Here is a 25,396-nt window from a genome sequence, read left to right on the forward strand (position 1 = left end):
CTCACGTCTTGTCTGGACTAGCTATCCATTTCTGTTATATACATAACCACATCCTATGCATATTGATCTACATCATGACATTCAGAGACACAACCCATTTGTCAAGGGACTGACTACACTTGAGTTGTATATTGATTTCTGGTCATATTCACATATACCTCATGACCATGTCTCATTTGCATTGCACATGTATTATATCAGCTATAGTTAGACAACTGTTAACATGTTTACCAAATCATTATTTTATTCTGTGTCAGGAATTAGTTCCTCTTCTCTCATCCTAATCACTGAGGGCAGCAAAAACCCGAAACAAAACAGAATTTCTTATTTACTTGCCCTTTAAATACCTACTTATATTAGTTGTTACTTTACCAAATCTACATTGTTGTCTATGGCAATGTACATCACTTCTGTTTTCTGTTGTTTAATTTCCTTTCTTGATCAAAGTTTGCCTCATTGGTGATTTTATCATTGATACTGATATTCAAATGACAAATGTTGACCAAAAACACCAAGTCTCCAACACGTAGAAAAAGTAAAAACTCAGGTTTATTATGTTGCAAGTGAAGCAATCAAACAGTGGAATACACAAGTAACGGTTAAGTGCTTTTCATCTCAATTTAACAGACTTCTTCAGACCTTAAGAGATAAACACAAGTACTCACTTAAATACAGATCACATGGTAGTTTCAAAAAATATTTACCAATGGTGTTGAACTAATGATTAAGTCTGAAACATGACATCAGAAACAAATCTAATCACAAACAGGCAACAGTAAAAAAGGTTGTGGAAGCCAAATATATTGACAGCTGTAGTGCACAAACAGCGTATAAAGACACATTGTCTCGCTGCTATCTAATAAAGGAAAAATGACTCATAACATATAACAAATTTTACAATAAAATTAAAGTGAATGTACATGAATAAATTATATGTACCTTGTTATGAGTAGCCTAGGTACCCCTAATTAGATGTTCAAACAGCACACAACACTCGGGTTGAAACATTAAATTAAAAGACTGCAGTTTCAACATTTAACAGTAGTAATCAGGTAAGCATATGATACTTTCACAAATCACCCAAAGGAATAAAGCAAGCCAAGGCTTAAACTAAAACCTATATTTCCAGATTTAAACAAATATTAAACAAATACTCTACATAATTTATCTATACTACAAGTAGAGCTATTAAAACACATAGCATAACTAAAGATGTATTTAGCACATTAAGCTCTTTAATTTTAAAATACAGGCAGTGGAAGTGACTTTGTTTAAACCTGGGGGATTATAGGAGTTAAGTTGCAATTGCCACATCAACTCCTGTTGTGGTAAGGGCCACCATTTAAGTTAACTGTAACCTGACAAATCACTCTGAATTAAATGCGGTTTGCTGGATGTTCAGCACTAAATTATTAAGAAACTTGGAGAAGAGCACAAATTTTGCTTTGATCAAAGATCCCATGTCAACAGGCTTAAAAAGGCAATTGAAATTATAAATTACAGGCTACTATAATTTCTTCCATTGTCTTATCCAACAAGTTTAATGGGTATGAACTGGCTGATTTCAACTCCATCAACACTGGTACATAAAGACATATTACAGTCATCAGGTCACCCTAAAAACTACACCTAGGCCCAGCCTTTTTTACAAAAGGTAATGAGTGCTTATACAATTTTGTTATTATGTCTATAAATTCTAAAGAGAAATTATATTCTTTGATCACTTTAAATAAATAAAACCAATTAACAGAATCAAAAGCTTCATCCAAGTCTAAACATATTATTGAGACTTCTTTATTATTCTTGTTATCAATATCTATTAATGAAAATAGTCTTATAATGTTATTTTGTACTCTACTATTTAAAAGAAACTCACATCAATGGCAAAAAAGTCAAAATTTCCGCTCTTCCACAACACAGCAAACATTCCAAAAAGCTGCCTCTGCTCAAATGGTAATAGTTGTGATGTAACTCAAAAATCACCACAACCCAGTGGTAACAAATAATGAAATTAATTTATTAAAACAAAAAACGTTAAGCGCTTTCACTCACTAGATAGTGAGCTTCATCAGAATGTTTAACCAACTGCTACAATTTGTTTAAATAATATCTTTGCCGCCAAAACATTTAAAATAATTAAAAGTGAAACTGCATACAAAACAGCATAGAAAAAACTTTCTCATAATAGATTGAAGACATTAAAATCTAGCCAAATCTGACACCACATATAAAAAGTTTAAATATAAATGTAAAAAACATACCTAATAATAAATAAAAAAAAATTTGCATTTAATATACAGATAACTACCAGTTACTAAATCTATACAAAAAAATAATGTACTACAAAGTACAAAAACTAATTAAAATTGAATATTAAATACAAATGGTGAATTACCTAATATCAAGTATAGGTTTAATAAATATATGGTCATTCAGACCTGGTGGTGTCATGGCATCAGTAAACAACTGCCACCAAACCTCTTTGTATGCAAGTATACTTTTATAATTACCACCTCTAGGGTCAGTGATCACATTTTCCAATATAGCAAATATAAAATTGTGTTTAATTCCATACTTTTCTACATGTCTATATAAGGCATTATTTATATCCTTCGTCCTATACAGGTGAGCATATATACGTTTCTTAAAATTCCTCTCAATTTTACCTATATAGTATCCTGGACAAGCCTCACATTTAGCCAAATATATAACTAATTTTGAGTTACAATTACCCTGTTTGAAACTCAATCTTGCCTTATTAATGTTATCTAGGACAGTTCCTTCTTCTTCATTAATAGCAAAACATTGGTTACAAGCTCCACATTTCGAAGTATGTTTAGTGGTGTTATAAGTCCCTTTTTCCCTCATGCTGCTTTCCAACAAGGATTTAATATTTTTTCCAATCTTATGTACAAAAACTGGTTTAGGGCCCAAAATATCTATAATTTCCTGGTCCACCATCAAAACATTTCCAATTACTTATTAATATGTCTTTTAATTTGTTTATATGTGGACCATATTCCAGTATACAAGCCCCACTATAAACTTTAGAGGGTCTTTCACTATTTATGTGGTCAATTTTCCTGTTCTCATCTGTGCCCCTGGCTCCTAATAATGGGGTATATTTCTTTCCCCATTCACTTATAACATATTCTTTGACATCTCTCATCATTTTCAATCATATCCTCTATCTTTAAATAGTTCAATAATATATCCCATTTCATCCATCATATCTGCATATTTGGAAGTCATCCTCACAGCTCTGATGCATTGTCCTTTAAAAATATTATACATCAGTTTTTTAGGATGATTACTGGTATATTCCAGATAAGAATTAGTGAAAGTGTTTTTGTTATATATTCTAGACTTGAAACCTTCCTCCTTGTTTGATATGAATGTATCCAAGTATTCCACTCCTTCACTACTACTAGTAGATGTAAACTTAAGAAACCCACTGCTGTTATTTATATATTCCATAAAAACATTCTGAGTGTCTTGATCACCCTCCCATAAGATGTAAATATCATTTAAGAATCGTGAGTAATATTTGATGTTTCCATAATGTTCACTCTTGAACGCCACATTTTCCTCCCAATCAAGCATTACCAAATTGGCAAATATGGGAGCACGTCACCCCCATAGCTACACCTTTAGTTTGTCTAAATAGCTCGCCTTCATAGTAAATGTAATTGTGGTCCAGAACTATAGACATAAGTTCTAGTACCAAACACAGCTTGTCCCAATCAAGGTGGCTGTATTTCCTAATACTATTAGTGAAGGCTTCCATTCCTTTTTCTTTGGGAATGCATGAAAATAAATCAATCACGTCAATAGAAGCAAATAGATAACCTTGTTTCCAAATGTCAATGGGATAATTCCTTAAAAATTCCCATGAATCCTAGACCATATGGGTAACTTTCCCATATAAATGTTTGAGCATAGTGTCATCTACTATGCCTAAAGGTAATGTCTTGGATTTACTTCCTGATATTATAGCCTGAAAGGTGGATTGTTTATGTCTTTATGAATTTTTGGTATTCCTACTAAAGTGGACAACTTAGGATATTCATCTCTCAAAAAATTATAAGTGTCTTCAGTTATCCATCTGTCCAATAAAAATTCTTCAATATGTAAATCTATTCACCTGTAATTATTATATTTATTTTGTTTAAGGATACAGTTTCATAGTTCCCTGTTGCATGTAAAATATCATGCATTTTATAACTATATTCTAAACTGTCATGGATGACTACCCCCCCCCCCACCTTTATCGGGTTTCATTACCCATATAGTATTGTTTGCTCTCAACCCTTTTAAGATGTTTTGCTCATCTAAAGATAGATTATTTCTCATCTTTTTACCTGAGACCCGATTTTGAAACTGATAGATCTGTTGTGAGTGCTTATACAATTTTGTTATTATGTCTATAAATTCTAAAGAGAAATTATACTCTTTGATCACTTTAAATAAATAAAACCAATTAACAGAATCAAAAGCTTCATCCAAGTTTAAACGGATTATTGAAACTTCTTTCTTTTTCTTGTTATCAATATCTGTTAATGAAAATAGTCTTATAATGTTATTTTGTACTCTACTATTTAGAATAAAACCAGTTTGATAATCTTCAATTATACCTGGCATCATATGATTTAATATTTTCTCTAGTATAGACATAGATATTTTATAGTCAATGTTTAAAAGAGAATTAGGGTGATAAAAGGGGCATAATTTTGGATCTTTATCGTGTTTTAAAATACGGAAAATGAATGAAAATCTCCAAGAAGGAAGAATATTTGACATATTTCTAACTTCATCAAAAGATTTGAACAACGTTTTTAATATATTACCAGTAATTATTTCATATAGCTCAGGAATTATACCATCAATCCCTGGGGCCTTATTAGTTTTTAGATTTTTAATTGGTTCTTTTAGCTTCTTAAAAGAGAGTGGTTTATCTGTTCTAAAATTCTGCTCTTTAGTTAACTTATGTTTTATATTATCCTTCAGGAAGCTGTGAATTAAATTACTATTATCTAAACTTGACTTACTATTATTAATTAATTCATAATGCTTTCTAAAACATTCTAATATATCTTTTAAATACATTGCTTTCTTAATTCATAATGCTTTCTAAAACATTCTAATATATCTTTTAAATCCATTGCTTTCTTAATGTTGTTCTCAAATGTATATGTAATCCCTTTAATGCAATTTATGTTATTTAAACTTTTTGATCTAATAGTATATATACCAACTTTTAATTCTATCATATAAATAGGCTTTTAACGTATCCCACAAAATAGCAACAGTAACTTCACCATTATTATTACTCTCCATAAATAGATTTAATTAATTTAAACAAATCCTTAAATCCTTTTATTTTAGTAATATAGGAAGGAATTCTCTGACAAAAAGTTAAATCATTAGATTTCAAAGTGATATTAAAGGTTATAGCATTATGGTCAATCAAAGCAGAAGAAATTATTAATATTTTATCAATTTTAGAATATAACCCACTAGAAGGAAAAACTTTGTCTATGTTTGTTTGGGTGCCAAATCTAAATGGATAGTTTTTATAGATAAAGGATTTTGGTAATTTTAAATCATATATATATATATATCTTAAATTCATTGAATTTATGAAGTGGTCTAAATGTTTAGCAGCTGCAGATATTCTTGTTTTCTTTATCTTTAGTAGCATATATCCTGATAAAATGCAATTAAAATCACTAGCTAATAACATTTCCCCTTTTGAGTATAATGTTATGATATCTAAATATTTTTACCCCTCCCCCAGAACAAATTTTAGGAATCTAATAAATATAATAGTTATTATTATTATTAATTTCAACTGCCACAAATCCCAGCATACTATTCTTATCAAATAAGTATCAATCTTGAGCATAACCAATGAATTCTTCCAAAGTATAAGAGTACATCTCCTTTTTTAATTAAAATGAGAGCTCAAAGGACTGAATAATTTATTTTATTTCATTTTATTTTATTTTACATTTGTTGACCGGGAGGATCCGACTGGATAAATCTCATTTTCAGCAGAGGCCCGGGGAGAAAAGTTCCAGAGTTAGTAGATATAACAAATCAAAATCTTTAAATAACAATCTAAATCTTTAGTCAACAATGTGTTTATTTAAAAAAAGTACATGAGCTTTATTTACATTTAGATATTTGATTAAACTACCCCTCTTAATAAGATTATTAAGACCATTAAAATTTAATGAAATACATTTGTATACTGACATCCTTAAAGAAAAGCAATTCAGAAAAAATCAAAGTTATGGTTTAGAATTGAATACTTACATCCACGTTTTAATAAAGTTTATGGACAATTTCATTCAACTAGCTATTAACAAAGTAATTATAAAAGTATTTATACCTTCTAACATGGAATAAAACAATCCTGGTTTGATGAAGTTATCATATAAACCACTCACAACCATCTCCATAGCACTAACCGATCTCAATCTATTGCTACCACTTTTAAATATAAACTAAATATCAATATATAATAGAAGATAAAGCACAATCATATTATATGTTTCATACTTTTAAAGACAAACTTCAATATAACGTGTCTTTTGCTTTTTAAAATATTATACCGATCCCTATTGAATTTTAATATAAATCAACTAAATATGAACTCTATAACATCCATTGTAACATTACTCAATGCATAGTGAAACCTTCTAATTGTACAAAATCAAAAAAACCTATTAATCATTTATTAACATTATCAAATTGCTTCATTTTAGCACATATACATCCTACAATGTGTTAAAACTAAAGTATGAAAAATAGGTTCCATATAAAACCTATTAGTCATACCAAATTATATATTTATCTTATGAATAATAATCTATAACATTCAATTATTTCATTATAACATTTACTATATCATTAAAATTGCATCTTCTATTGTTTCTGTTTGATTACCTATCATGTCATTAAACATATTAAGTTTAAATCTAAGCACCTTATAAATAGTATTATAAAATACCTCCCCACACCCTAAACTGTCCACCAGCTTTCAAGATGTCAGCAATAATTTCCTTTTGAATCATGTCCAATGGCAGAAATAATTTCATTCTAAATAGTCTTGGATATGTAACTAACATTTTTATTTGCAGAATCAAAGTGCTGCTTCAGGATGTCATCATCATTGTCAAGGTGGAATTCTAGCAAAGCTTGAAAGTTACAAAATGTTGCTGTTTTATCATGCAAGTATCTGGCATTATCCCTGTGTCCTCAAAGGGGAAGGTTTTGAGTGTCACATATGCGATAGAACTTAAACTGATAAAGTTCTTCCTCATCCTTTCTTCTACTTCTTCATTGCACCTAACCATAATACTTTCATATCTATGTAGCAAAACTCTTTTGATATTGTCTGATCTGATAGCACAGGAAACAAGGATTTCATGGTTTGCTCCACCATCCTTAGGATTAGTACCATGGAGTTTATTAAAAAAGTGTACATCAAAAGCAAGCATTGCTTTTCTGCAGTTCTTGTATCTAGTTGTTGCAAGTATACCTCTTTGTCGGTTTGCAGTAGCTATGTCAAAGGCATATATGGCAAGCCAAATGCTGCATCAAATGAGGCACTGTATACCAGTCCAGAGTAAGTAGCAATCCATGATAGCAGAAAGTAACATTTCTGTTTTCCAGCCATGGTTGTCGGCAGCTTTTCACAGTTACTGATGGAATAGTCAGCCATCAGTAATTAAAATTTTCTTGATCTGTCACTTTGCTGCTTAAATAACTTGCAGTGTCATATTGACAAATCCTAGGTGTATATGTATATACAAGGGCATGGCTGTTCAGGTTGTGGCAGTTTTGCAAGATCATAGTCTTTGCACATTGGTTGCTGTAGACAGATAACTGCTTCTTGTTGTTCACCCTCTTGATTTGCTTCAGGAAAACATCTGACAAAACCAAGAGATGCAAGTTACGCAGAATGTATACAGCTGTTTTTTATATGCAATGTTACCCCTTAAAATCACTATATTTCCTTTTAGCCTGTAGGCAGCAGTTAAAGCATCACAGAAAAGTGATACGTCAGTAGAATTTGCTGTACTATTTGAGACCCAGCATCATTAGTAAGCTAAGCTGCACCAACGCTGACTTAATGTACACTTTGATGTATAACATTTATGACTTAAACTTTCTATCTGCTGTTGTAAATGCATACTAAGTTTATTACCCTGACATTTGATCCATGAATAAATAATAATAATAATAATAATAATAACAATAACAAATCTGCTGGTAGCACTACAGAAATCTATGCTATATGATTCACAGTTTATCCTTTGTTTATATTATTATTGTCTATAGAGGTTACATTTTACAGATGTGCATAAAGATTCGCATACCTTTTCAGAATCTTCCATGATGGCTGGAAGTACTGCATAATCATAGAATGTCTGATCTTTGATGAATTCTAATAGAATTGATATTACTGTTTAATACAGGAATGAGCTGGAAACAACTGGAAGAAACTGCAACGAGACTGGAATGAAATTCTTTACCTGTTAATTACCCGGAACTCTGCTGAACAGGTGCCAGTCTCTCCTTTATGGACTGAATCATCTTGTACTTTTCAAAATAAAGTCTGCAAACATGGTAGTTTAGTTAAAAATGCTTTATTATGCACAGTCAACAACATCCAAATACTGTTTCCAATAACAGTACTGATAGAAATGCTATATTTATTTCTGAATACTGTTTTCAGTAACAGTGCTGATAAACTGAAATAGTTCTCTGCATTCATATTCTTTAAATTCCTTTCCTCCTAAATAAAATTATTAATATTCTGGAATGCTGAATATTTGACCTGGCTTCTGTACCCACTCTTGAGTGTCTCAGTGCAGTATTTGTACTGGCTTCTTAAAACAAGAAACTATAATTTATTACATTTTGAGCATCTATATTTGAAATTGTGCTGTGTCTGGAAATATGCATGTTATGTACACTGACTGTGTTTATGTCTGTATTTGCAATACTGTGATTTAACTGTGTATATTGAATTAGATGTAAATTGTGAACAGGTGTATTTGAAATAACGTGGAATTGAGACATTGCAAATGTTCACTTTATGTCTTGTCAGGAAATCTGCATGTTACATACACTGACTGTGTTTATGTCTGTATGTGCAACAATGCGACTTAACTCAATATCTTGAATTACATGTGCTGAAGCATTTACACTGATTTATGAATACTGTAAACAAGAATTTGTGTTATTTAAGTCTGAAACCATACTGATCGAAGCTGACTCATTCTGAGAATCTGTTGCAGTCTGCTTATGAGATTTAACCTTTGTGTGTTTAGTATAACATTGAAATTTAAATGAACATTTCTTGAACACAGCTTTTTAGACTTTTTTATCCAGTTTTTAACTTTAAACCACACTGGCATATTTATATAATTTACATTTACTGATGTATTTAAACCTCTCTGAGATTTACCATCTGGTTTTGCAAGAAAATGCATTGTAACTCACATAAGGACATTGACATTGCTTTAAGAAAATGTTCTTGTGTCTCACATCTTTTTAAAACCTTTTTTTGTTTCTTGGCTGTATGATGTCACACTGGAAACTTGAAAGTCTGTCTTCTGCTCTGGAGATTTTGAAGTACATTTCTGTTAACTGGTTAATTTCTTTTACACTGGTATCTTGGAGAGTCTGAAGTTCTTTGAGACTTTTGTGAAGTAATGTAATGTTTTGAAGGAACACTGTTGAAGTTTTTACTACTGCTCTGTTGAAGTTAGATTTTATGAAATACTGTTGTGCTGTTGATTGTTTTGTAGAATAAACACAGTCTGACTGCTGATAAGGTTGAAGAGGTGCTGGTCTCTCTTTTATGGACCAATTCTTCTTGTACTTTTCAAAATAAATTCTTCAAACATGGTAGTTTGGTTAAAAAGATTTTATTATGTACAGTCAGCAATGTCCGAATACTGTTTACAATAACAGTGCTAATAGAAATTCTATATTTATATCCAAATACTGTTTCCATTAACAATGCTGATAAACTGAAATAGTTTTTTGCATTCATATTCTTCAAATTTCTTTCTTCCTGAACATTATTAATATTCTGGAATGCTGGATATTTGATCTGATTTGTGCACCTACACTCAAGTGTCTGTATAAAACTTCTGTGGACTGCTTTGCCATGACTTTCTGCATATTAGTCCAAATTAACTAACTGTGTCTGAAGTATTTTCTAATAATACCAAGACCGTGCAAATCTCTACATGTCTCCTTAGCCTTGTTTTCCAAGCTTTGTACTATGCAAACAAAATTTGTTTGTACTCAAATGTACAGCACATTCTGTTTCTATCAGTATTCTTAACCGAAGGTTATTTATTCACTGAAACTCAAACTGAGAAGCCTGCTTTAATATGGCTGCATTTCTAGACTTATGCAAAGAGAATACTGTATTTTTAAATGACACCTGACCAAACAGATCCATTGCTTTGATCTGAAGCAAAAAGAAAAACAGTACTGTGGTTGTTCATGAATTCCAATAATGCCTACATTGTCTTCCTATTGAATAAATAGGTAGAAAAATTGTTAGCTACAATTTCCCCTTCACTTCTATCCTTCCTCTTTGCCCTCCAAAGCGTTCATCCAGGGACAGCTCACTTTTGTAACTTAAATATGTCCACCACAGTCATAGTCATAGTTTTACTTACATATTCTTTAATGTGCAATCCACATTCATGAAAGAAGGGAATGATACAGTAGCAAACTGTGGGAACTTTCAAGCACTGCAGGAGTTTTGTTTTGACAGTGGTGATGAATCAAAACTTTCATATCCAAGACCATCCAATGACTGTTCTCTTATAGCCATTCTCCTGACTTATACCACATTAGTAAAACATCTTGTGTTATAGTCTTCCAAGCAAAACTCAGCAGTCATTCCCTTCCCCTGCTCTCCTTTGCTCTGAGCATATTGACATCTTTAGATGACCTCATTAAAAACAACAGTCAATCTCCATATAACAGCAACATGTTTCCTCTGCCTCCCATGCATGTAGCCTGCTTTATAAGCTCCACAGCAAAAGAATGCTGAAAGCACCAAACAAGCATCAGCAAAATGAATCCATTAGTAGCTTTATATCACACAGATTCATTGTTTCACAGTCACTCTGTCAAATGTTACAGCAACTTGTTTATAACCAGTAAAGGCACTGTAAAGTAAAATGGTATTTTAAATACATACAGAGTTCCAAACACCAAAACCACAAAGACAACAAAACAAAGTATAAGAAATGCGAAAAGATTGAAGACAAAAAAGAATGTGTCCTCACAAGAAGCTTTACCTACCAAACCCCTTACTTATATATATTAAGACCCTGGTTGCACACTTGCAGGGTGCCAGGCAGCACTGCAAACTGCACTGTTTGATATTATCAGTCCATTTCAACAGAAAGTCATAGAAAGCACTTTCATAAGACAGTATTTCAATGCCCCAAACTGGTCACATTCAGCAATCAGGCAGCTTGTACACATTTGTCTTTACCCATTATATATGTGAATGTTTGGTGACAGACTGTCTTAGCATACATATCTTAAACAAAACAAGAAAAGCATGCAAAGTTTGTTGTATCCACTAAGCCTTTATAATATCTAGAAAACCCATAAGTAGCACAATGCCTTCAAACTGGAGCTTAGGCAACTAATTCATTAGTGATTACACTTAGCTTACCACAGATACACATAAATGATTCTGTTTCAACACACCTTTTGTAAAATCCCAACACTGAAAATTATTGTAATTCATTATACAAACAAGATGTGTACCCAACTTACAAAATGTCTTTAAAGGGTTATTTGTTACATGCCAAAACAAAAGTGAACAATACAAAAACTTAAGCACTCTGTTTTATGTCACTCCTATGACATGCAGTAGAACAGGATAATGTTTCCCCTTAACTTTCTTACAAATACATGCAGTTACGCTCTCAGCAAAGACTATCATGACACAAAAATGATACTACACTGCAGAGACTAAAAAATATTTCAGTCTGTGATCTCATAAGTTACTTCTAAAATTGCTTTTAAAATTCAGAATAAACAACATATTTACTTAAAAAACTTATAAGTGTAAATGCAAAATGTAGAGCAAGAAGTGAAGAGCTAATTATTTGGAAAATAATTTTAAAATCAAATAATTAATCACAAACTGGATCAGGCAGATCTCCATTCAGCCTTAATCCTACTTTAACATGTACAAGCAACTTTGCAGGGCATAGGAAACCCCATGGAAAAGTAAATAACAAAAAGCATGTTACCATATTAAACAAGCAGAACACAAAGAATATCACACAATCTATTATTTACAGACAGGATAACGTGGGGAGCCTGGGACCAGGGTATAGTATTCTGCTAGTGAAACACAGCATGGCTAAGGAATGGTATTCAGAGCGTGGGACCAAGTATAGTGCACTGCTAGTGGAACACAGCATGGCTAAGGAATGATATTCTGAGCCTTGGACCAGGTATAGTGCACTGCTAGTGAAACACAGCATGGCTAATGAATGGTATTCAGAGCCTGGGACCAGGTATAGCATGCTGCTAGTGAAACACAGTGTGGCTAAGGAATGGTATTCAGAGCATGGGACCAGGTATAGTATGCTGGTAGTGAAACACAGCATGGCTAAGGAATGGTATTCAGAGCCTGGGACCAGGTATAGTGCACTGCTAGTGAAACACAGCATGGTTAAGGAATGGCATTCAGAGCCCGGGACCAGGGTATAGTATGCTGCTAGTGAAACACAGCATGGCTAAGGAATGGTATTCAGAGCCTAGGACCAGGGTATAGTGCACTGCTAGTAAAACACAGCATGGCTAAGGAATGGTATTCAGAGCTCATGACCAGGGTATAGTATGCTGCTAGTGAAACACAGCATGGCTAAGGAATGGTATTCAGAGCCTGGGACTAGGTATAGTGCACTGCTAGTGAAAGACAGCATGGCTAAAGAATGGTATTCAAAGCCTGGGACCTGGTATAGTATGCTGCTAGTGAAACACAGCATGGCTAAGGAATGGTATTCAAAGCCTAGGACCAGGTATAGTACACTACTTGTGAAATACAGCGTGGCTAAGGAATGGTATTCAGACAAGCATGCATGCATGAATATGTTTGTATGTATACAATACAAATAGAGGCATGCCTGCTTTATTCCAAGAACAGATGTTGCATAATCAGAAAAGGAGAGGGGATACATTCAGTGAGCTGCTTGTACAAAACACTGTGAATGGGGAATGGTAGTCATATAATGAAATCTACACAAAGACTAGCGTTAACCTCCTCCTGTGCCAATGTCGATATTTGATGTGATGAATCCTAAGAAGTCCACAGTCACTAAGACCCCAAAGGTTGCTAACCAAATTGAACAGTGATATAATGTCCTTGAGCTACCAAGAGAGGCTTTGAGGAGAGATCACCGTTTCACTGTGCCATAAGAAATGCGACTGTCTTGCACCTCCTGCTTCTCTGCAAGTCCATCATTGTCCACCAGTACTAAAACTAGGGACCAACATTTTTGCCAGCAGATAAAACATGATGGAGGGAGAGTTTCATAATGCAGCACCTCAGAAATCTCTGGAATAACCCCCCCCCTCACTGCATGTTAATCATTGTGATTCACTATCCTCATTTAAACATAAACTAGATGACTTAGATATCCACAAATGTACTCCTAGATCAATGGTAAATCTCTCCTGGAAAAAGGAGGTACAGCCTGAAGAAAGATATTAGCAAGTTGTAAATTGTAAAATTTGCATTCACACAAACCTGAGCAATATTATAATTAAATATCCAAATTTGCATAAAACTATAGCAATAGAAAACATCACTACCTAGCCCTCAGAGTATTAAATTGGTAGAAATGCCACATCACGTAGATCTTTCTCAACTAACTACAATGCAATTTACAGACTTTTATATATACCAGAAAATTGCCAACCCTTAACAACTTAATAAAATGCTACTCCCCAATACAGTTTTACACACCAGAGGAAATATCACAAATCACTATAACCATTCATCTAGTAATACAGATTCGCTGTATACTTAAATAGTGTAAAACTATAGAAATCACATCCCACTATCACTGAAATCAATTCATAATGCAAACTTATTTAAAACACAGTTAAAACTTCACTTATCAATGGATCTTCACCAGGATAAATGCCACTGTTATCTTAAGCTTGCCAGATTATCAAACCTTTTCCATTCATTCAGAATCCTGTGGCCAACAGCCAATATTCTCCAGCACATGAATAGTTTCACTACATCCTCCCAGCCGTAAACATATTTTAGTGACAATGCTCACCCCTCCTCTGTACTTCTAATATTAGGCTTATGGTAGCCATAGCTATAATTATCTATGAAATAGCTTTATATCCAACCTCTTAACAACAGTATTAACATTTTCTGTCCTAGCTACTTCCTTCCCTTGTCACAACTTCTTTGAATTTCAATGCACTAATCAAAAATTATTTATTAACTACAAAATAAACTTGGCTGGAGGAGTTTGATAAGATAGTAGTTGTTGGGACCTGGTGTGTGGTAGCTTTAATACGTGGGAAAATATATCTAGGACTTGTGTGGGTGAGAGTTGTGGCTTACCATAGCTGATACAAATTACTCCTTAAAGACATCAAGTGCTCCATGCCCATGACTTTTTTTTTTTTTTTTTTTTTTTTAATCTTTAAGGATATACTCAGGCTGATAAATTTAAACCCCACTAGCCATGAATATGCATGTTTCAGCCTTCTTATTGACCTCAGGACCCTCATAGCTCCTTATGGTGTCCAGACTATTTTTGGGTCTGGCTTCTTTAACCAAACAACTTACCAACTAATATTAGACAATATTAGAAACTACACTCAAATGACAGCCATACATATTACTGAGGAGTATGGTATGATATGCCGTGGTAGGGGACATTATACTTGATATATCACTAATTGATTGTTAATAAATAGAAAAATTAACAATATTTCCATATGTATTTAACATTTCAAAAAACAAGTGACTTACAACCTGTTGTATCACATCAGGTGAATTCTTAGAAATTGTTTAAAAAAATGTCTTTGATATTTGTACTGTAAATTGTACATCTTGAGATATAGTCAATATTATTTATATTGCTAATTATACAATTAAGCATATGTTTTCATATTTCTGTAAATATCTCAATAAACATGCACTTTTAAAGGAATTCCTTGTTGTCATCGAAAGCTTATGTCTGGTTAACAAAAATGTTCTAACAATATATGTATAGGCTGAACAATTTCCAAGATATTATAATTTATTTGTGAAAGTTTAGTAAAAAGTATAACTTGGGTTTTGTGTACACTATAATAAGTATAGTACTTATGGAAAGACAATACTACCACTGTAAAGAATACTTTTTACTGATAAGGTTGCTATCTGTGCAGTTTTAATAGCTTTTAGCACTCTACAATATTTTTAAGTTTAATTTTCAGAAAATAGTCAGGAATGCAAACTCTGTGTAGGCTGCTTGAGATGGCATTCCAAACCACATAGGTGGTAATTAACAGTCTTTTAAAACTAGCACAAATCATTATCATCACACCGGACAAGACCTTGAGCTACAAATTGTGCTGACAAATTGAATAATTTAATTATAATAATTATTACTCACTGTGTGATGACCATGCCCTGGCCCAGCAATCAAGGAACCTCAATCCTCACCAATAACACCAGGGAGGTAATCTCCTAGAAGATAAAAGGATAACTAATACACACAGTAAAGTACAATTTCCCATAAGTGCACAGAGAGATTAAAGTCAGTCTGGAGCTGGTTGCTCCCTTGCTCACCAGGTCCCCAATAAGACTCCCCAATGGCACAGCTATAGGGTCCAGGTCTCAGCCTAAATGAGCAAGCTAAAACCTCCAGTACCTTCTCTGTCCATCCAGTGCTTCGCATCCCTGCCAAGTAGCTGACACACCACACACACACTTTGAGATAAGTATTTATACAACTTCACAGACACTACTGGGAAAGGCTGACACAGATTCTCCAGCTGTGCCCCTTTACCCAGACTATACGGTAGTAATTACTGCCACCACCCAGTTAATAATATTAGCTACTAAAAGGCCCTTAAAAGGGTGTCCAATTATTACTGTGCAATATGAATATCCAATGGTACTATGACTAACAGTCAAGGTTTACTTTAGAGTGGCCTATTACAATAACCTCTATAAATATGCAGTGTACTCTAGAGCTTATCTCTACACAAATCAGCCACAGGTAAAAGGTTTTAAAAATATTTAATAATAATTAAAAGACAAGACAAAACTACTACACCACAGAGATATCTACGAGTTCAGAGATCACACAGAAACTTAAAATAATACAGTAGGACAGGTCTGATTTCAAAGAAAAATACACAGTTAATCTTTACTAGCTTTAACTATTCCTACAAGAAATCACAGTGCTAAAATCTACATGTGAGCATAAGGCAGAGTGCTGAGAAGTTGGATTTCAAGATCAAAATGCTCTTCTTTTTCTTGTAAGAAATACTATTTAAACATTACCAACAAACTTGTCCCTAAGGCCCTCCCAAAATTACATAATTTTTGACACTTAGGTTTTCCCAGTATTCATATTCCATCATCTTAACACCTGGTCTGAGTTCTCAGGCCACAAACTACATTATTTAGTAACCTAACACCTCCTCAGAAGCTTACAACAATACAAGACATTTCACATGTATATACTAGCAGATATCAGAGCAATAAAGCACCTTACACATCTAAATTCTAGTCATAAATTTTAGCCTTAAAACAATGGGCATGAAACCTTCATCCAGCCATAGTGGAGCCGAATTCTAACATGAATGGGTCACAACATGCTTCACTGGGCCAGTAGAGTGCAATGTTGTCACATATTTTGTAGTTCCTCATTTCACAGTATTCTTTACACTCAGAAAACATGCCTGTATTTTAAAATTATCAAGAAAACATGCTTGCATTTTACATTTATGTATACAGTTGATAGAATTATGTATCAAATTCTATTTGACTAGGCTGGCAGTCTTCGCCCATCTCTCTCCAGTCGTCATATCCCCCCCCCCCCCCGGGGAACTCAAACAAATTTTTCAAGTGCCCCTTGAGAAACATCGCTTGAGAGTGTCAGGTCTATCTGGGTGAACCTCACCCCATTCCCTGTCTTGAGAGCCCATCTGCATTGGCATTGCTACTCCCACTGTGGTGCTGCACTGACATATCATATGCTTGCAACCCCAGACTCTATCTTATCAACTTGGCATTTTGCTGACTGGCTCTGTTTAACCATGTTAGAGGGTTGTGATCTGTCATCACAGTAAATTTTCTTCCATACAGATAACGCTGAAGTTTTTCTAGTGCCCACACTATGGCTAGACGTTCCTTTTCTACCACTGCATAGCATTCTTCCCTTGGTTGGAGCCTACGACTGAGATAAACCACTGGGTACTCTTCTCCATCTGAAGAAATCTGGCTAAGTACAGCCCCCACCACATTGTTTGAAGCATCCACCTACACAACAAATTATTTGCTATAGTCTGGACTGGCTAACACAAGGGTCCTCCCAAAGCTTCCGTAAGCTTCTGAAATGCCTGCTCACATGCTGGGGTCCACACTACCTTATCTGGCCTGTTCTTCCTTATCAGGTCTGTAAGGGGAGCAGCTATGGTACTATAATTGGGAATGAACTTTCTGTAGTAAACCACTGTCCCCAAGAATGCCCTCACCTGCTTTTTGGTAACAAATGCAGGACATGCCTGAATAGCTTCCACTTTGGCAGGTTCTGGCCTTATCTTACCACTCCCCACTCTATGTCCTAGGTAGGAGACCTCTGCCATACCCATCTGACAAATGCTCGGCTTAATGGTCAACCCTGCCCTTTGTAGTCTGCACAGCACCTACCTGACATGCTGAAGGTTCTCTTGCCAGGAATGGCTGTAGATAGCAATATCATCCATGTAAGCAGGGCAAACCCTCCTGCTCCTGCTAAGATATGATCTACCACCCTCTGGAAAGTTGCTGGGGCATTCTTCATCCCAAAGGGCATCTTTGTGAACTCATAAAAGCCAAAAGGAGTCACAAAGGCTGACTTGACTCTAGCACTGGGAGTCAAAGGCACCTGCAAGTAACCCTTAGTAAGATCAATGGTTGTAAGATACTTAGCCCCACCCAGCTACTCTAGGGTCTCATCTGTCCTAGTCATGGGGCAAGCATCTGACTCTGTGTGAGTATTTAATTTCCTGTAATCCACACAGAACCTGGTGCTGCCATCCTTCTTTGGCACCAACACCACTGGTGAGGCCCAGGACTGTTTGACTCTTGAATCACCCCTAGTTCCAACATCTCCTCTACTGTTTCCTTCAGACTCTGACTCTCTCTGGCACCCTATAAGGGGCCTGCCTGATAGGCCTTTGGGGTCCTGTATCCACCTGGTGCTGCACCAGGTGGGTGCTCTCTAGTTTCCCACCCTATAAGGGGCCTGCCTGATAGGCCTTTGGGGTCCTGTATCCACCTGGTGCTGCACCAGGTGGGTGCTCTCTAGTTTCCCAGTGAACATGCCCCCAAACTCCTGCAACGCTGCTCGGATTTCTCAAATCAGGGTAGGAGATAGCTGCTGGGACATTGCTACTCCTTCCACCGAGGTGTCAGCCCAAGCCTCCCTGAGGAGATCAGTCCCCAGATCTCCCTCAGACTCCTCCTGCAATCCACTGCAAATGCTCAGCACAAGGGCCTCCCTATCATGGTAAGGTTTCATCATGTTAACATGGTACAATTTGTGCCCCTGCCTTCTGCCTAGTACTTCTACCATGTAGTTAATATCACATACCTTTCTTACCACCATGTAGGGTCCCTCCCAAGCTGCTTGTGTCTGACAGAAATGAAAAACATCACCTGCTGCCCTACAGCATACTCTCTAGCTCAAGCATTCCTGTCATACCACACCTTTTTCTGTTGTTGGGCTTCTGCCAGGTTCTCCTGAGCCAGGCCCATGAGTTCCCTGAGCCCTGTCCTGAAGTTCAAGACATATGCCACAACAGACTCCTTGTGAGACTCACACTCACCTTCCCATTCATCTTGAATTAAATCTAGAGGTCCCCTCACCCTATACCCATACAGCAACTCAAAGGGTGAAAGACCTGTGGATTCCTGAGGAACCTCTCTGTAAGCAAACAACAAATGGGGCAAATATTTGTCCCATTCCCTCTTAAACAGATCTGCAAATGCCTGTAGCATGGACTTGATTGTAGAGATTAAACTCTCAACAAGACCATTAGTCTGGGGATGGTAGGGGGTGGTCTTCATGTGCTTTACCCCACAGGACTTCCACAGACAAGCCAGCAGGTCTGACATAAAATTGGCACCTCTGTCAGACAGTATTTCCTTTGGGAAACCTACCCTGCTGAAAATCTCTAGCAAAGCATTTGCCACCTTCTCTGCCTCAATGGAGGGCAAAGCCACTGCCTTAGGGTATCGTGTAGCATAATCTACAATCACTAGGATATTCTTTTTCCCTGTGGAACGTGGGGTACTCAGAAGACCCACAATATCCATAGCTACAATCTGAAATGGCTCCTCAATCACAGGCAAAAGCATCAAAGGAGCTCTCACTTTGTCTCCTGCTTTGCCTATCTTTTGGCACTGCTCACAGGCCCTCCAGTACCCTGTCACATCTCTGGACATTTCAGGCCAATATAAGTTTTGCATAATACGGCTCTTTGTATGTTTTATGCCCACATGACCTGCAAAGGGAATATCATGGGCTATGGCTAGAGCTGGCACAAGACACACACACTTTGAGATAATTATTTATACAACTTCACAGACACTCCTGGGAAAGGCTGGCACAGATTCTCCAGCTGTGCCCCTTTACCCAGACTATATGGTAGTAACTACTGCCACCACCCAGTTAATAATATCAGCTACTAAAAGGCCCTTAAAAGGGTGTCCAATTATTACTGTGCAATATTAATATCCAATGGTAGCATGACTAACAGTCAAGGCTTACTTTAGAGTGGCCTATTACAATAAACTCTATAAATATGCAATGTACTGTAGAGCTTATCTCTACACAAATCAGCCACAGGTAAAAGGTTTTAAAAATATTTAATAATAAATAATTAAAACACAAGGAAAAACTACTACACCACAGAGATATCTAAGAGTTCAGGGATCACACAGAAACGTAAAATAATACAGTAGGACAGGTCTGATTTCAAAGAAAAATACCCAGTTAATCTTTACTAGCTTTAACTATTCCTACAAGAAATCACAGTGCTAAAACGTACATGTGAGCATAAGGCAGAGTGCTGAGACGTTGTATATCAAGATCAAAATGCTCTTCTTTTTCTTGTGAGAAATAGTATTTAAACATTACTAATAAACATGTCTCTAAGGCCCTCCCAAAATTACATCATTTTTGACAGGTTGTCCCAGTATTCATATTACATCATCTTAACACCTGGACTGAGTTCTCAGGCCAGAAACTGCATTATTTAGCAATATAACACCTCCTCAGAAACTTACAACAATACAAGACATTTCACATGCATATGCTAGCAGAAACCAGAGCAATAAAGCACCTTCCACATCCAAATTCTGGTCATAAACTTTAGCCTTAAAATAATGGGTATGAAACCTTTATCCAACCACAGTGGAGCCAAATTCTAACATGAAAGGGTCACAACATGCTTCACTGGGCCAGTAGATTGCAATGTTGTCACATATTTTGCAGTTCCACATTTCACAGCATTCTTTACACTCATTCATATTCTTTGCCTGTATTTTACATTTATTATCAAGAAAACATGCGTGTATTTTACATTTATTTATACAGTTGATAGAATTATGTATCAAATTCTATTTGACTAGGCTGGCAGCCTTCGCACATCTTTCCCCAATTGTCACAAACTGAACCAAGGAGAGCGTGTAGATTTTTAAGTAAAGTCTTCTTATCCCAATTTATTGTTACAGTGATTTATCAGCAAGTGGACTGTGAACGCATAGATAATCACATTTCCAGAAAAAAACAATAGGACTCTTATAGTGTCAGCTTCTGAAACACCATTAGACTATGAAGATGATGACCTCACACTTCAACTGTGTTCATAAGCCATGCCTGTGAGCTAAAGAAAAGAAAAACAAAACAGCAAAAGTTCTACTGCCAAAAACAGTACTATGTTTTTGGTAGAATGTTTGCTGCTGTGTTTTTTCTTTTCTTTCTCTTTTACCATGTAGTAGCCAAAGTATCAACCACTTCTTAACTTTTATAATCCTGATCTGAATGTTTGCTGCTAGGCATTCACAGTCTTCAAGAGTGTTTCTTCAGAGCTTTGCTTTTCTTTTATCCCATATGTGGTTTATTGGCCTATTATTCCAATGGAGGTGAGATCTGTATTCCCTGTAAAAAATGTATTATCCTATAAAGAATGCAAGACCTGCTGTAATTGTACTGTAAACACAACATAAATCACTAATTTGTCTTCTGAAGGAATAAAATGATGTTCAGATACCCACATTGTGAATGCTTTTACTGTATGCAAATTCCTGACCATTATCTTCCATGACCATTCATTCAGTATAGAAATACCAAGTACAACTTGTGAACATAGTACCACTTTTGTGGTTGTGATGTTTGTTGCTGCTTTTTTTTTCTTTAACTTAGAAGTATGGCTAAATTGACCTGAGAGGATCAAGTAATTTCATTAACCTACTAACCTCACCAAATGTTAATGCAAAAGAAACTTTAAGTAACAGTCACCAGCAGCTGTTTCTAAGTCTTTAATTTCAAGCTTCCTTACATTTATTGATGCCTTTTTTTCTTCAGATGATATTACAACACAACATCACATCTGTTTGTCTATGACTGCCTATGTTTCACATTATCATTATTATGAAAGAAGCAGTTCAACAGATTACATAATGCTACAGAAGTCATTTCAAGAACTCAGAAATAAAAAGAAAAAAGTTTTTTTTTTAAGTTTTCATATTGTTAATATTGACTGCTCAGAATCAGTGAGACATTATCACTTTTTTGTGACATGATTTATTTGTACAGTATTCATAACTGTTTTGCAGAAATGTTTACAGGTCTCTTAGGTCTGTGACTTCATATTTCCCTAGTTTTGACATCTTTAGAAGTGTGCCCCTTTCTGAAACTGACAGATATTTATAATGCTTTGTCCTGGTTTTCATGGCTGCTTGATACATGGCCCAGGTTAGTAGACTTATAGCCAATAAAGCCTTCAGATGACCTTTTGTTATTCCTACTTGAGCTCTTAATCTGATGTGGAATGAAGTCAGAAAAAATAAATGTTGTTACACTGCTAATTTGCTGCTGTTTTTGCTTTCCTGTCTATAACCTTTAACTAAAGTAAGAAAAATGTCCTCATGTTCTGGCAAAATGTTTCACTGTACACTGACAGTGATGTTCATGTAGTTTCTGTTTTCTGTTGTCATGACAACAACAGGGCCATTGGGACAGCTACTGTTTTCTCACTGCTCTTATTCAACCACTGAGCAGTGCCTCTTATATAAAATATAAATCAACGATCTGAAAAAACTATTCCTGTTTTTACTGTGCTTTTCTACAGGCTGCACTCAAGTTCAGCTCATGTGCTCTCAGCATATCTCAGATGAATCTGCCAGGGGGCTACAGCTGCTGGCATGGTGCTTTGATGACAGTAAGCTGCTTTTTTCTGCACAATGCATGCTATTCAAAATTAATCAATTCAATTATGTTCTTAGTCATAAAGTGCTATGCGTCTCCCTGGAGCTGGTCATGGTATGTATTATTACTCTTTCCAGGTGCAGTTACAGTTCTGATTGCAATGCCTGTCATTGTCCCTAGCTGCTGCTGTAGCAGCATCGCTAAGAGGTTTGCAATACAATGGGGGAGTTTCAGCTCCCCTGGCTCCCCTGCTATATCCACCACTGAATGCCTGCTTTAAGTCATTAGTCTTAAACAGCATTCTACTATATCACAAGAAATATTTCTAAACAGTTAGTTGGATAGTTTCATAATTCATGAAGTTTCTTCCAGTGGAAGCAGAAAATCATGAAAAGCAAATCAGTAACACTGGAGTGCATGCAATATATTATATTTTATTTGCTTGTACTGTATTAACATCAAAATCTGCAGCAACTAGAAATAAATAATACAATCTGTGAGACTAGTAACTTTGTTAGCTTTTCCTCACACTTAATGACTTCATGAAGATGCTACACACTAGATTTGATATGCTAACTTTATGTAAAAAAAATTAAGTCACTGATTTTGTTTCTGTTGTCTAATTCTTTCTCAGGCCAGCATTACTGAATAAGATAAAAGGTTGATTTCTCTTCTTTTTTCAATGAATAAAATAAATACTGCTGAGCTTTCACTTGAAATATTTAAATGTTAAGGAATGCTACTGCAGTCTCATCAATTAAATATGAAATATCCAGTCTTCTTAACCATGTTTGCTTTCCAGCCAAAGCCAACCTCCATGAGTCATCTTTAATTTGTGTGAGTAGAGACATTTCTTTTTACCATTTCTCTCTCTCGCCTTTCCATTAATTACATAATGCTAGTAATCCCTTGTTGCTGCAGCCACAAGCTATAATCCAAAATGCAAACTGGAGTGACAAAGCCAATTATCCAAACTATATAACACCCATTCTTAAGATATGTTATTTATGACTTACTTCCAGGATAGCAGATGAACAAGGAGTTACATCTATTCAGATTTCAGATCAACTCAGCCAAACTATATAGATGTTAGAAAAGAAACTGCAAGTAAAAATTAAAAGGAGTTTGCAGCTACCTGCTGGGAATAAAACAGATTTAACTAATGGGTTAAAAATAGTCTTGTATCTTCCACTCCAAGCTATAATATTTGCAGTAGTGCAATTTTACATTTTAAATGTAATTTGAAAGAGCTAAAAGAAATTCAGCTTCCTCTAGAACAAGAATTAAATAAAATAAAATAATTTTAAAATTACTGAAACCTGAAGAAATGTGATATGCTAAACATTGTACAATGACTGGCCAGTAACATTAAAAAATGAGTGTGCTGATTGGTCAGCCCAACAAACATGCCTGTTGTAAATCGAGCATATACCAATGAAAAAAAAGTCCGGTCGCCTGGACTTTTTCCCACTACTATATGTTGTAACTTTTTAAGTTTTCTTCACCATAAAAATATAAATAATAATAAACTTAGAGATCTGGACAGTCTGGAAATATGAGAGAGACAGTACAGAGAAAATACTAGAAAAATCAGGTATGTTATTTGAAACTAAAGAAATGTACCTGATTTTCCTTGTATTTTCTCCATCATGTCCCTCTCATATCTCTAAAGTATCTGAATTTCGACCTTATTTAAAAAAAAAAAGGAACAACGGGGATCTTCCTTTCTCCGTTGCTTCTTTTCCAAAGCACTGATGTACTGCATAAGCATGGGAATGTAAGTCCCATACGCATGCACGGTACATCAAAAAAAGCAGCAGGACATCCAACGAAAGTGGAAGAACACCACAGAGCCATCATACAAAGACATTATTTAAAAAACATAAGTCATTTATTTCTTAAATAATGTCATTGAATAATAGCAATAACTGACTCCGTGGTGTGCTATATTGAAGATTTACCCACAGTTGGCGTTGTTTAATCAGTTGGGCTTCACCCTTGTAATTTAACCATACCAACCATGGGTAATCTTCAATATACCACACCCACATCGCACATTATTGCTATACTGAAACATGAGTAAGTGTCAGAATATTCTGTAAATGCTTAGACTGAATGGATTACTAATCAAAAACTTCTTTCTATGTGTCTAGCTAAGTTATGCTAATAGACATTGTTTACTTTAGTTTATTTTATTTATTTATTTTATTTTACATTTGTTAGTTTTTTCTGGCAGTTTTATTTTGCAAAGTCAGTTATTCATTAACTTACACTTTTTAGATATAAACACTTTTATTTAATCAATAGACTGTTTTTGCAACTTGAATAATCTAAACAAAGCAGCACTTGCATTTAATTTTTTTACCTAGTCATTTTAACTGGATTAGGGAAATGCTCCTTTCACACCTGTTCAGGTATAACATGTTGTGAAGGCAAATATTAAACAGATGAACAGTATAGTGTATGGGTAGAATAGAGGTTCTACAGTTTTGTGTTGTCACTGAAAGGCTTTTGAATCGATGATTCATTTCCTAGTTGGTGTGTCTTATTTATGCAATCTTCATGTTCTCTTTCTACTTGCATTGGTTTTCATCAGGTATTTCAGTAGACTGTCAATTTTCTAAGGTGCACAGAGGTACCCATGTGGTGCATGCCTGTGCTCATGT

This window comes from Protopterus annectens, chromosome 12.part0 (assembly GCF_019279795.1).
Source record: "Protopterus annectens isolate FY-2018-M chromosome 12.part0, PAN1.0, whole genome shotgun sequence".
NCBI classification, from domain to species: domain Eukaryota; kingdom Metazoa; phylum Chordata; order Ceratodontiformes; family Protopteridae; genus Protopterus; species Protopterus annectens.